This window comes from Jaculus jaculus, chromosome 4 (genome assembly GCF_020740685.1).
Source record: "Jaculus jaculus isolate mJacJac1 chromosome 4, mJacJac1.mat.Y.cur, whole genome shotgun sequence".
NCBI classification, from domain to species: domain Eukaryota; kingdom Metazoa; phylum Chordata; class Mammalia; order Rodentia; family Dipodidae; genus Jaculus; species Jaculus jaculus.
This window is the reverse complement of record NC_059105.1, coordinates 167,105,589-167,117,807: the sequence shown is the minus strand read 5'-3', so window position 1 is coordinate 167,117,807 and position 12,219 is coordinate 167,105,589. Positions and strand designations below refer to the sequence as shown.

The 12,219-nt window shown below is 34.9% G+C and overlaps 1 protein-coding gene across 5 annotated transcripts in view; it reads right to left on the bottom strand.

Annotated features, from left to right (window-relative positions):
- Zbtb20 (zinc finger and BTB domain containing 20) overlaps positions 1–12,219 on the bottom strand; it is a 770,503-nt gene that overhangs the window by 694,870 nt on the left and 63,414 nt on the right. Inside the window, exon 1 of one of the 5 annotated variants that reach the window (XM_045146704.1) lies at positions 11,981–12,075. The exons of the other annotated variants lie outside the window; for them this stretch is intronic. The gene's annotated coding sequence lies outside the window, so the exon portion shown is untranslated. Of the gene's footprint in view, positions 1–11,980; positions 12,076–12,219 lie in introns of those variants that run through there. 5 annotated transcript variants of the gene reach the window in all.

Genomic DNA, 12,219 nt, shown 5'->3' with positions numbered 1-12,219 from the left:
AACAGAGACTTTCTGATTTGCTGCTACACCTCCTAGCGGCTAAGGAGCCTGGAAAACTGTATGATTGATAGGAAAAAAAATATCTGTACTGAGTGGAATCCATGTCCATCATACATTAATGACAGAGTACTGTAGAGTGAGGGGTAAGCAAAATAAGCAGTCCATCACTGTGTGCTTCGTTCTCTTGCCTTTCATGTCTTCTCATTAAAGTCACAAAATAGGACACAGATGAATAAAGTACGAATCAAACATATAAAAAGTCAACAGAGTTTCTCTAGAAACCTCTTGAAAAAGGAAGAACCTTATAAAAAAAAATCCCTGGGCGCTGAGGATTTAGCTCAGTGGTAGAGTCCTTGCCTTACACTGTACAAGACACTTAGGAGACTCTATAACACTAAAAAACCTCTACTAAATAGTGTTACAATCTTAATACTATGGTACACGTATTAAAAATATTAGTAAGCCTTCCATTTTTCCTTATGAGGGATGGTAAATGATCAATGGTCTCCATGTTTTCCCTTCTTATTGGGGAAGTAAGTAGGGAAAAATACAAAACCATGAAACTTTACCAGAGCTCATGAAATTGACTAATAAATAGTCACTCAGAAGACTGAAAACAAAAGACAAAAAGGAAAATAAGTATGCACACATGCAGTCCGCACTTTCTGGCTGAACAGCAACACTATGCTAGCCAAGCATCATTATTTCACCCTATTTGTCCTCATGGCCTGGACGGAGGTAAGCAAGCACGATGAGGAAGAATAGGTCAGAAGCTGAGAGAATAAGTCAAATGTGAACTCACTGGGTAAGAAGAGCATCAAGGAGCTTTAACAGACAATTCTTAAGCATATAGGTTAATGCTACTTGTATATTTTAATTGAGATGCTATCTATGTAGAAATGTATAGGACAAAGCATGTAGCATGACAAAATATGTCTGAAGAATACATTGTAAAAGAAAACCCAATCCAAGAACAAAAGAAAATTTGAGAAAAATATAAGTAGCCAAATATAAAATGGTCAAAAGTGATTAAACATGCATCACAGAAAATATATAAATGGTTAAGAAACATGAAAAACTTCAGATTTGTATACATACCCATACCATTTTTCTTTAGTAAAATGGCAAATGTGTAAAAAAAAAAAAAACACTAACATTTTGAGTCGGTAAGCACAAATAAAGCAGAGAAAATGCATTGGTGAGAAACTAATGCTGTGAAATTTGGGGACCCCCACCTCGAAAAACCAAAAAATAAAAAAGGAAAGAAAGAAAGCTGTGTCCACTGGTGCAATAGTGGCATGGGTGTTATGAGGGGTAACTAGCCATCCTATGGATTTGAGTCTGTTCTACAAGCCTGATATAAAAATCCAGGTCAATAGTTGGGGAGAACACATGCCCAAGCAGGGAACATACCACCCTTGTTTTGCTAAATGGATATGTTATCTAAGTACTTTCTAAATAATTATATTTATAAATACACAGTGGTGCTGATCTCTGCTCTTTCAGAGACTCATAAGTGGACAAAGTGCTGAAAATAGGTGAAAATGAGTTGATTGCTCAGCCCTATACGGGACACTGCTATCATGCTCTCCAATTCTTAGAGAACATCACAAAAGAGACAACGAATATAAGAGCAGGAAGGCGGGGAGAAATTCTGTGGAGGCCCGTTGTCTGAAAATGACATGACTATCATATTCGTGAAATCACAGTATGAGTGATTACTGTACAAGACCTGCATGTGATCAGGCCAGTCACCATTCAGCCATGGATAAGGGAAGGGCCCTTCCCTTCCCCTCCCTGCAAAGCTAATGGCAGTTAGAGGGTGGTGGGGAAGAGCCGTTCTCTTATGTGGTGTAGCCACGGGCAGGTGATGGGAAGAAGCAGGCATTTAGTGAAGTGGGAGGAGAACAACAGAGGGTCAGTGAGAAAGTATATGATTAAGACACGGAATGTACATCTAGATAAATGATAGACAGAGATATAGATGATATAGATACAAAGAAACTGTCAGGAAAAACAATTTAAATGATTAAAAAATAAAAAGTGGAAACACCGGAATCACAAAAAAAACATACTCCTAGAACAACTGAAGGTTGAATAGTCATAATAGGGGTATGCAACAATCCCTAACTCTCTTTCCATTCAGGCTGTTGTTGCTCATTTGATTGCCTTTTACCTTTTACAGTTTTTAACACCTATCCACCACCTTATTCTTGTCTCCTTCTTAACTCTTAAATTACACAAGTAGTAAACAGAAGGAAAAAAGAAAAAAAAAAAAGACAAGTGTGTTTAGATATGTTATTTACTAGTACTTCCAAAAATAACTTCCATCATACACTTTCAAGTAGCACTTTAATGATTCTAAATTTTATCTCTTTATCTTTTATGTCCCTTTATCTCCTCTCTGAATCAAATACTGAGTGACTAATAATATGAAAATTAATGTACTATTTTATATCTATAGCTAATTTCTCTACAATGTCTACCTTGTAGACATGAAGTCTTTTGGTCACTACTTTTTGCAAAACTAAATAAGAGTGTTTCTGGCAAAGGCAAACTGGGGAGAAGCAAAAAATTAAAATGCAACTGGTGGCATTTTTCTTTTAGACTCTACTTTCTTGTAATAAACCTGAAGTTTTAGATTACCGGTATTCTTTTATTGGTTTGATTGAGGTTTATAGAACCCTCATTATCTGCTGGGAATTATTAATAACTTTATCAATAGCTGTTATTTATAAAAAGATAAATCAATCCTTTTCTGACACATAAAAGCATGTAAATTAAGTGGCAAGGAATCAGACTTCAATATAACATGATAAGGCCCATATCAGAAGAACAGGTTGTTTTCCTCATCCTATGCATGTTACTCAGTCCTCTATTTTGATCTTTAGATTTTCCCTGTACTTGCAAACTATCTCCCTATCCTCCCCATTAAAATCTACCTATGAGCAAATTCCATTTTCCCTAAGGCCTGCTCTGACATAGATGTCTTGGGGGGGAAAAATCTTACAAAATAACTCACTGTGGATAATAAATGACAAAATATGTACTTCATAGATCCCGAATTTTAACAAGTTACTGCACTCGAAAAGAATAGCTTGTTATTGGAGGGAATTTCAAGAACTATAGTAGGCTAGTATGAAAGAAATTTTAGGAAGTCCTTTCTTATATGCATCAGTAACAACAGGGAGGATGAACTATACTATAGACTGTAACACTTTCCATGCCTTGATAAACTATTCTGCAAATTATGTACTCATCCACGGAGGAAATACAACTGAATAACTGAATAACACTGTTGGCAAGGTATTATGTAATAATAAATGAGAATTATGTTGATTTAATATTGCAAAATTTTAAATTTCATGTAGTTATGAAGAGTTTCCCCTGATATAAAAATGAGACAAGGATTGTTGTTTAATTGTAAATGCTGACAACTGGGCTGGAGAGATGGCTTAGCAGTTAAGTGCTTGCCTGTGAAACTTAAGGACCCCGATTCAAGGCTCAATTCCCTAGGGCCCACGTTAGCCAGATGCACAAGGGGGCGCACATGTCTGGAGTTCATTTGCAGTGGCTGGAGGCCCTGGCAGGTCCACTCTCTCTCCCTCCCTCCCTCCCTCCCTCCCTCTCCTCCCCCCCCCCCCCCGCCTCTTTCTGTCTGTCGCTCTCAAATAAATAAATAAAAATAAACATTTTTTTTAAAAAGCTGACAACTATAGGGAAATGATATAACCAAAAATATTGGTCAATAACAAGTCAGTGATGCACAGGATCACAAGTTTAACTTATTGAATAAAACAGAAAGTATTTAGTATCATGTCCTTGTAAAACTTATCTGTAGACTTGGGTTTACTCTTTGTAAAAGAAGTATTTAAATTGGAGTAAAATCTATTCTTGCTTATAGGAACTTCTCTTCTATTTTTGTTCCAAGTATTAACACAATGTTAAACCAAAAGTGAGTTCATTAATGAAATTTAATTTAACTGGCCAACTGCATAGTTGAAGATTAAATGAATGGAAAATCATACTAAGGCAAATGAATTGTAAGATCAGGAACACATCTGTAAACACTTAATGAGAAACAATGAAGACCTAGGAATGAAAAGGGTTCATTTTATTGTATAGATTTCAGGGATATAAGGAAAATTTAACAGCAAAGTTGAGATTTATATAAAACTACTATTTCTCCCTTGTCTTTACAGATAAGCCAAAAATATTAATAACTTTACTTTTTATTATAGCTAAGATAATCAAAGTAATGTATTATGGCAGTTCCTGATTCCAAATGGTCTTTTAAATTCCCTTTTCCACACTGGCATGAGAATTGTATACTTAAAATAATAATTCTCAAAAAAGGTGTTCTTCCTGGAGAAGAACATTACTTAGAAATATATCAAATAGAGGCATTTTAAAATCAGGCTAAATCAAATCAATGCTAGAAATTCTAATCAAATAATATGGAAGAAAATATATAAATACACAAAATAAAGAACAAGAATGACACTAAAATACTTAACAATGTTAAATTATGTAAACATATTACATATAAATATATACTAATAAAACCAAAATCCCAATGGTAGGCATAACATTCCAAGTAAACAGTAATTTTCAAAATTCATTCTATAAATGTAAATCTTTAACAGATCAAAAGGTTAAAATATTAGTTGTAAAAGATTTCAGAAATATATTAAGTCATTCTGGCTTTTACATGTAATAACCTGAGAAGCCAAAGAAATTTTAAATGAAAAGTAATAAAAAGGATCTGTAACTGGTGAGTTTTAATTGCATGGTAACAGTCATGACAACTAAGTAGGACATTCCAACCACACCATACAGAAACTGGTAGATGGTGATAGAAAAACAGAAATGCTGAAATTCAAACAGAATGGTTAGAAACAAACTTATTTGTAAATTCAGCATTTAGCATATGATAAATAATGCATTTCAAATCAGTGGGTAAAACATAGATTTTTCAATTGATGGTACCAGGACAGCTGCTTAAATATTTAGAAGAAAGTAAATTTAGAGCTTAACTTACACTGTATATCAAAATAAAATTACAGATGGTTTAAAGACATATGTAAGCAGTGAGACCATAAAAAAAAAAAAAACTACAGGCAAATACAGAAGAATTGTTAATCTCACTATGAGTTGGAAAAGGTCTTTCTCAGCATAAAAACAATGGCAGAATCCATAAAGGAAAATATGATAGATTTTTTTAAACATAGGATACTTGAACATATACAAAATATATATCAGAACTTAATAAAATAAATAGGCAGGCAAAAAATCAGAAAAACTGTTTGCAACATATAACAAAACACTATTCAGCAATAATAAGCAAGGACCTCGGAAAATAATCAGCATATACTCTTAAAAGAGAAAGTGTTATTAAACAGCAAATGCGCGCGCGCGCGCGCACACACACACACACACACACACACACACACACACTCAATCTTATACTTGTTTAGATAAAAACGACTCCCTCTCCCCAATACAACATGGTTTACTATCTATAAGTTTTGTTTTGTTTTGTTTTGTTTTGTTTTGTTTTGTTTTGTTTTGTTTTTGAATCCAGCATCTTCTCTTGTTTTTCTATTTACCTCATACTCATTTTTCAACGACCACTTTGGGCATGTCATTAGAAATCAAGAAGTTGCTCCTAAATTACCAGGCTGTGAAATGTACCCTCATGAAAATCTTGCACTTTCAAGTCAGTGCTCTACATTCACATCTGTTACATATATAGTAAGTACTCCATCTCTATGACTAAAGTTCTTCAAGAGTATTGGGAGTATCTTACTTTTCCCTGCATGGTTAGTCCTGGTACTATATCTGTCACATAATATGCTGTAAAAGAATATTAACTTGTTTTTTGCTAAGATATCTTCTAATTAAGATTTTTCCAAAATACAACTAATCTCAGCTGGGAGCCAAAGAGGGGAAGAATGAGCACGCACTAAGAGGGCTGCAGTGAATGGAGGGAGACAGAGCACAGTTCTGCCCTTTTGCCTGAGACACAGCAGAAGCCCCCTCAGGGTATAGCTGAGTATGTCAAGTGCACAGTCATCTTTCTAAAAACAACCTAAACATATATATCAACTCCAGATAATGTCTCATGATTTATCCTTCAAGTTTATTGTTATTCCTGAGTCTCTTCCCTCATCACAAATTGAGCCACGTCTTCTCCTTGGCGGTATCAGTGCAGTGTGTTTCCATACTGTAAGAACATAAGTGTATTAACATGTATTTAACACAAATCTTATGTATAACCTTGATTTTCTGTTTTTATATTCACGTGTCTTCTAGGACAGAGAGTCAACACCAGTTTCCTACTTTCCCTCTCACCAAGCAGAAAAATAAATACATGTAAGAGTTGTTACAAAAGCAAAACTTATATTTGCCATGGAAACCTAATATTAGAGTCAGAAGACATGTTTTAGCTATGCTTCTCCTAGCTGTACTAGTTACAAAACTTTCTCAAATGTCATGCCCCACTTTTCTAGTAAGTGTACATAAAAAATTTTAAAACTCATTACTCAACCAAAAATATAATTTCTATTAATAATGAAACAGTAGGTCTTTTGAGCTACATAGTGGCATTATTAAGAATTTTTGTTGAACTATAACATTCTCTATATGAAGCTTTGTATATATAATAAATAAAATCACACAATCCTATCTAACACTAATGTCAATTTACTACCATATTGCTTGATATATTTTTAAGTTTTCCAATAGATATTTGACCTTCTATAAGTAGAAAGTAAAATTCTGAGGCTTAAAATTATTTACTTCCAAGATAGAAAGTAATCTTTTTCTCCTTCTGTTTCCCAAAACTATTATTAGACAGTCCATGCAAACAACTAAAAACAAAAAATTATATGGTGCAGTTAATTGAAAAAACGCTTTTGCTACACAAAGAAATTGACACTAAGTGCTGTATTAGCAGGAAATCAGTGATTTTCAATTGACATTGCACAGGAAATCGTTTAGTGTCAATTGATATTAAATGGGCAAAATTGTACTGAATTAGTACAAAATGATTTGGTGGTGAAAATGTACTTCCATTAGGTGGCTTGCTATTAAGTGAGCTCAAACGTAGTATGTTTTAGAGGTCACTAGTCAACAAAACCCAGGGCATGCCATTCAACCCCAAGTACATCCCAATGCTTGCTCTTGACACCCTTATCAGAAGATAAGTTAGGGTCACATTATCATGACAAAACTGTCTTCCTTTGAGCTTTCAAGGGGTGTGGGAAATTTCAAATTGCTTAAATGAGTTAAATTAACCAGTGGTAAGCAGCATGACTTCTTGGTCCTATCTAATGGTACTAATCTTTCAAAAATATACTTTACAGAAATTTTGTCATAAAGTAAAAGGTAAAATAGTAACACCTGTTTTATGTAATGTGGTCCAGATTCAACTCTCTCTAAAAAATAGTCTTGTCCATGAGCAAGTAAAAAGTGTTGGCTAAATGAATTATATCATGAGATAAAACAAAAAAGTCACTTTATTGGTCATTTTGTTTTTTGTTTGAAGCAAGACAAGGGTCTCACCCTAGACCAGGCTGACCAGGAACTTACCTTGTGGCCAGAATGGCCTTAAATTCAGTGACAGTGATCCTTCTACCTCAGCCTCCAAAGTGCTGTGATTAAAAATGTGACTCACTGTACCAGACTCTATTGTTCTTTTCAGAAACGTATATTGTAGAATGAATAATGCAGACAAAGAATTGTTTATACACAGAAAGCATGGTAAGAGGGACAGAACTCAAGTAGATATGCTATACAGCCATCACAAATACAGCAATCGCATTAATAGATACTTGCTAAGAATAGAAATGAGGATCCCTAAGGTAAAGGATACAATAAAACTACCTAACTAGTATTGCAAAAACTAATAATGGTGTTATTAGACATGTAGAACACTCTTCCTCCAAAGGATACCCATCCTTCTCAAGTACACATGAGATACCTTGTAAAACAGACTCCACATTAGGCCAAAAATTAAGTCTCCATATAAATGATAAATAGCATGTAAGACATAGTCTATGCTAAGAATGGGGTAAAGGTAGAAATCAATAACTAAAAGAAAAACAGATTATTCACAAATTTGTGAAATTTAAATACAAGCACACTCTTGAACAACCAACTCATCAAAACAACATTGCAAGGGAAATGGAAAGATACCTCAAAGTGAGATTTAAAAAAATAAATAAATAACCAAACAGAAAGCAGTGCTAAGGGGAGATTTATAGCTATAACATTTACATAAAAAATAAAAACAAAAACCTGTCAAATATCTTCAGAACTTTCAGGAATAAGAAAATTAACAAGCTAAACCCAAAGTCAGTATATGATAAGAAAAATAAGGAAGTTAAAGAAGTGAGTTCTTCTGAAAGATCAAGGAATGTGAGAAAACTGCATATGGATCACTAAGACACAAAAAAAGAAAACAACCAAATCAAATCACAGACATGAAAGATAAGAGTGAAGACATCACCACCAAGATGGAAACACAAAGGATTAAGCCTATACTGTGAGCAACTGTATGCCGTCTGTTTGGATAACCTAGGTGAAAAACAAATTCATATAAACACAACATATATTGGACTAACCCATAAATGAACAGAGAGCCTCAACTTACTATCCACCTCCCCACAACAAAAAAGCTCAATACCTGATGGCTTTACAAATGAATTTTGCCATATTTTCAAATAAATAATAACAATCCTTTTGAAAATTTTCTAAAAATAATAAATAAACCTAACTCCCAGGCTCATTATATGAGCCTAGGATTAACATGATCCCAGCATCAGAAAATATACAAAAACTAGATATCCCTTGTGAGCACTGATGATGATTAAAAGCCCTAGGAAATTAATGCAGTAATATATGAAAAGGATATGTGCCATAGACATTCTGCATTTGCTGAGATGCAAGGATGATGTACCTATCATATGAAAACTGGTCAGTGTCACACAAATAAGGGAAGATAAAATCACATCAATTAAGGCAGAAAATTGATTTGATAGTGATGCAATATAGGACAAACCCATAGCTAACATCATTCTCAATGACAAAAGATAAACATTTTCACTAAGATCAGGAACAAAGGAAGCATATATTTACCACTTCTATTCAACAGCATTGGAAGTCTAGTCAAAGTAATTAGGCAAGAAAAATAAATACAAGGCATCTGATTCTGAAAAAAGGGAAATAACCTCTACTGATAAGTTATGTAATCTTATATGTAATAACTCTTAAAGATTCTACCTCTAAAAAAAAAAAACTGTCAAAACTCAATGAATTCGCAAAGCAGCAGGATTCATAACACACAAATATCAGGTGTATTTCTACATACCACTAAGCATTTTAAAAGAATACTAAGAAAATTCCATAAAGCAATTTCAAAAAGTAACTTGTCCAAGGAAGTGAACCACTTGTACAATAATAACGAAAAATATTTCAGAAAGAAATTAAAGTTGCTATAAAGTCAATGGGAAGGTAACTGACAATCATGGACTAGAAAACCTAATATGATGACATCAGTGTTACTCACAGTGATTAACAGATTTAATGTAATCCCTATACATACACATGGCATTCTTTCAGAAATTAAAAATTCATTTTAGCTGGAGGGTGGTGGAATATGCCTTTAATCCCAGCACTCAGAAGGCAGAGGTAAAAGGACTGCTGTGAGCTCAAGGCCCGACTGAAACTACAGAGTGAGATCCAGGTCAGTCTGAGCTACAGTGAGACCCTAACTTGGAAAAACTGAAAACTTACAAAAAGAAAAAAAAAAACAAAAACTCATTGTAAAATTTCCATGAAATTCCATGAAATAGAAAAAGGAACCTCAAGAGTCAAAGCAAATAAAGAAAATAAGGAACAAAGCCAAAGGATTCACACTTCCTGATTTCAAACTCACTAGACAGAGTAATCAAAACACTATGGTGCTGATATAAAGATAGATATAGATATAGATAGGACAATGAAATGGTAAAGAGTCCAGATATAAATACTCATATGTATGGGAGTTTTGAAAAGTATTCCATGGCCACCCAATAGAGAAGAAAAATAATTTCAACAAGTGGTACTGTGAGATCAGGGTATAAAAATACACAGAACAAGGCTGAACCATTACCTAACACCCTACTCAAAATGTAACTCAAAAGAAATTCATAAAATTTAAAACTACAAAACCCTTAAGAGGAAACATAAGGGAAAAAGCTTCACTATACTGTATATGGCAACTGTTCTTTTTTTTTTTTTTTTTTTTTTGGTTTTTCGAAGTAGGGTCTCACTCTGGTCCAGGCTGACCTTGAATTCACTCTGTCATCTCAGGGTGGCCTTGAACTCATGGTGATCCTCCTACCTCTGCCTCCCGAGTGCTGGGATTAAAGGCGTGCGCCACCACGCCCGGCGCAACTGTTCTTAATTATAACACTAAGGCACAGGCAGCCAACAAAAACAGACAAACTGGACTTCACTGAAAAAAGTGTCAATATCTATGAAATGACACTATCAACAGAGTAAGAAGGAAATCCATCAAATTGAATAAATATTTCTAAATCATACATCTGAAAAGGGATTGGAAATATATATATATAAAGAATAGATAGCCGGGCATGGTGGCATACACCTTTAATCCCAGCACTTGGGAGGCAGAGGTTAGGAGGATCACCATGAATTCAAGGCCACCCTGAGATTACATAGTAAATTCCAGGTCAGCCTGGGATAGACTGAAACCCTACCTTGAAAAACCAAAAAAAAACCAAAAAACTAATCATATATATATATTCTAAAAACTAAATTGATTTTTAAAATGGATGTATAAGGGCCGGGGAGATGGTTCAGTGGTTAAAGGTAGTTGCTTACAAAGCCAGTCAGCCAGGTTCAAATCCCCTGTACTCATGTGAAGCCACATGCACAAAGTGGATCGTGCATCCGGAATTCATTTACAGGAGCTACTGTCCATTTATTCTCTTTATCTACCCCTTCCTTTCACTCACAAATCAATAGAACAGGAGTTTTTCCATGAGTTCAAGGTCGACCTAGAGTACAGAGTAAGTTCCAAGTCAACCTAGGCTAGAGTGAGAATTTGCCACAAGAAAGTATTTGTTTAAAAACAAAATGGGGGCTGGAGAGATGGCTTAGCAGTTAAGCGTTTGCCAGTTCGAGGCTCTATTCCCCAGGACCCACATTAGCCAGATGCACAAGGGGGCACACGTGTCTGGAGTTCCTTTACAGTGGCTGGAAGCCCTGGCGTGCCCCATTCTCTCTCTGTCTCTTTCTCTCCCTCTCTCTCTCTGTCACTCTCAAATAAATAAATTAAATTAAAATGAACAAAAAATATTTTAAAAACAAAATGGATATTTAACAAAAGCAAGAATTTCCATGTGCTACCGCACAGAAAGGTAGTTATAGGTAACAATATTGAACTATAAGCTTCAAAAATCTAGAAGAAATAATTCTGAAAGATTTCATCATAAAAGTGACAAATATTTGAGGATATATCTTGATTTCAACCTTATGAATTGAAATCTAACATGAATGTACAATTTTATGTCATTAGTACTAGTAAGTACTAGTTTATGTCATTAGTACTAGTAAGTGTACAAACGGACAAGGGACTGGATAGACATTTCTCCAGGGCAGTTAGACACACAGCAAATAGACACCTGGAAATACGTTCAATATCACTAATCATTTGAGAAATGAAATGAAAACTACCATGAGGCCTGGAAGATGGCTCAATGGAGCTGAGTTTGGATCCCCAGCATCCACATAAAAGCAGATCTGTTAAGTTCACGCATCTGTAATCCCAACACTCCTGTTGTGAAATGGGAGGTAAAGACAGAGGAATCCCCCAGAAGCTCAGAGGCCAGCTTGTCTGGTAGACACCAAGGAAGAGAGAGGCTTCCTCTAACAAGATGGAAGACAAGGAGTGACACCCAATTGTCCTCACCTGGAAAGCTTCTCTAGCAACCACAGAAGTCAGGGGAACATGCGTCTGAAGTTCATTTGCAGTGGCTAGAGGCCCTGGCATGCCTGGATTTTTTTTTTCTCTCTCTCTCCCTCTATCTGCTTCTCTCCCTGTGTCAAATAAATAAAATACTTTTAAAAAGTAGCACAATTTTCTGATGTTCATTTATAATCACAAGAGGCTCCAAAATCAAGGATTTTAACTAGGTAAATAAGACTTTC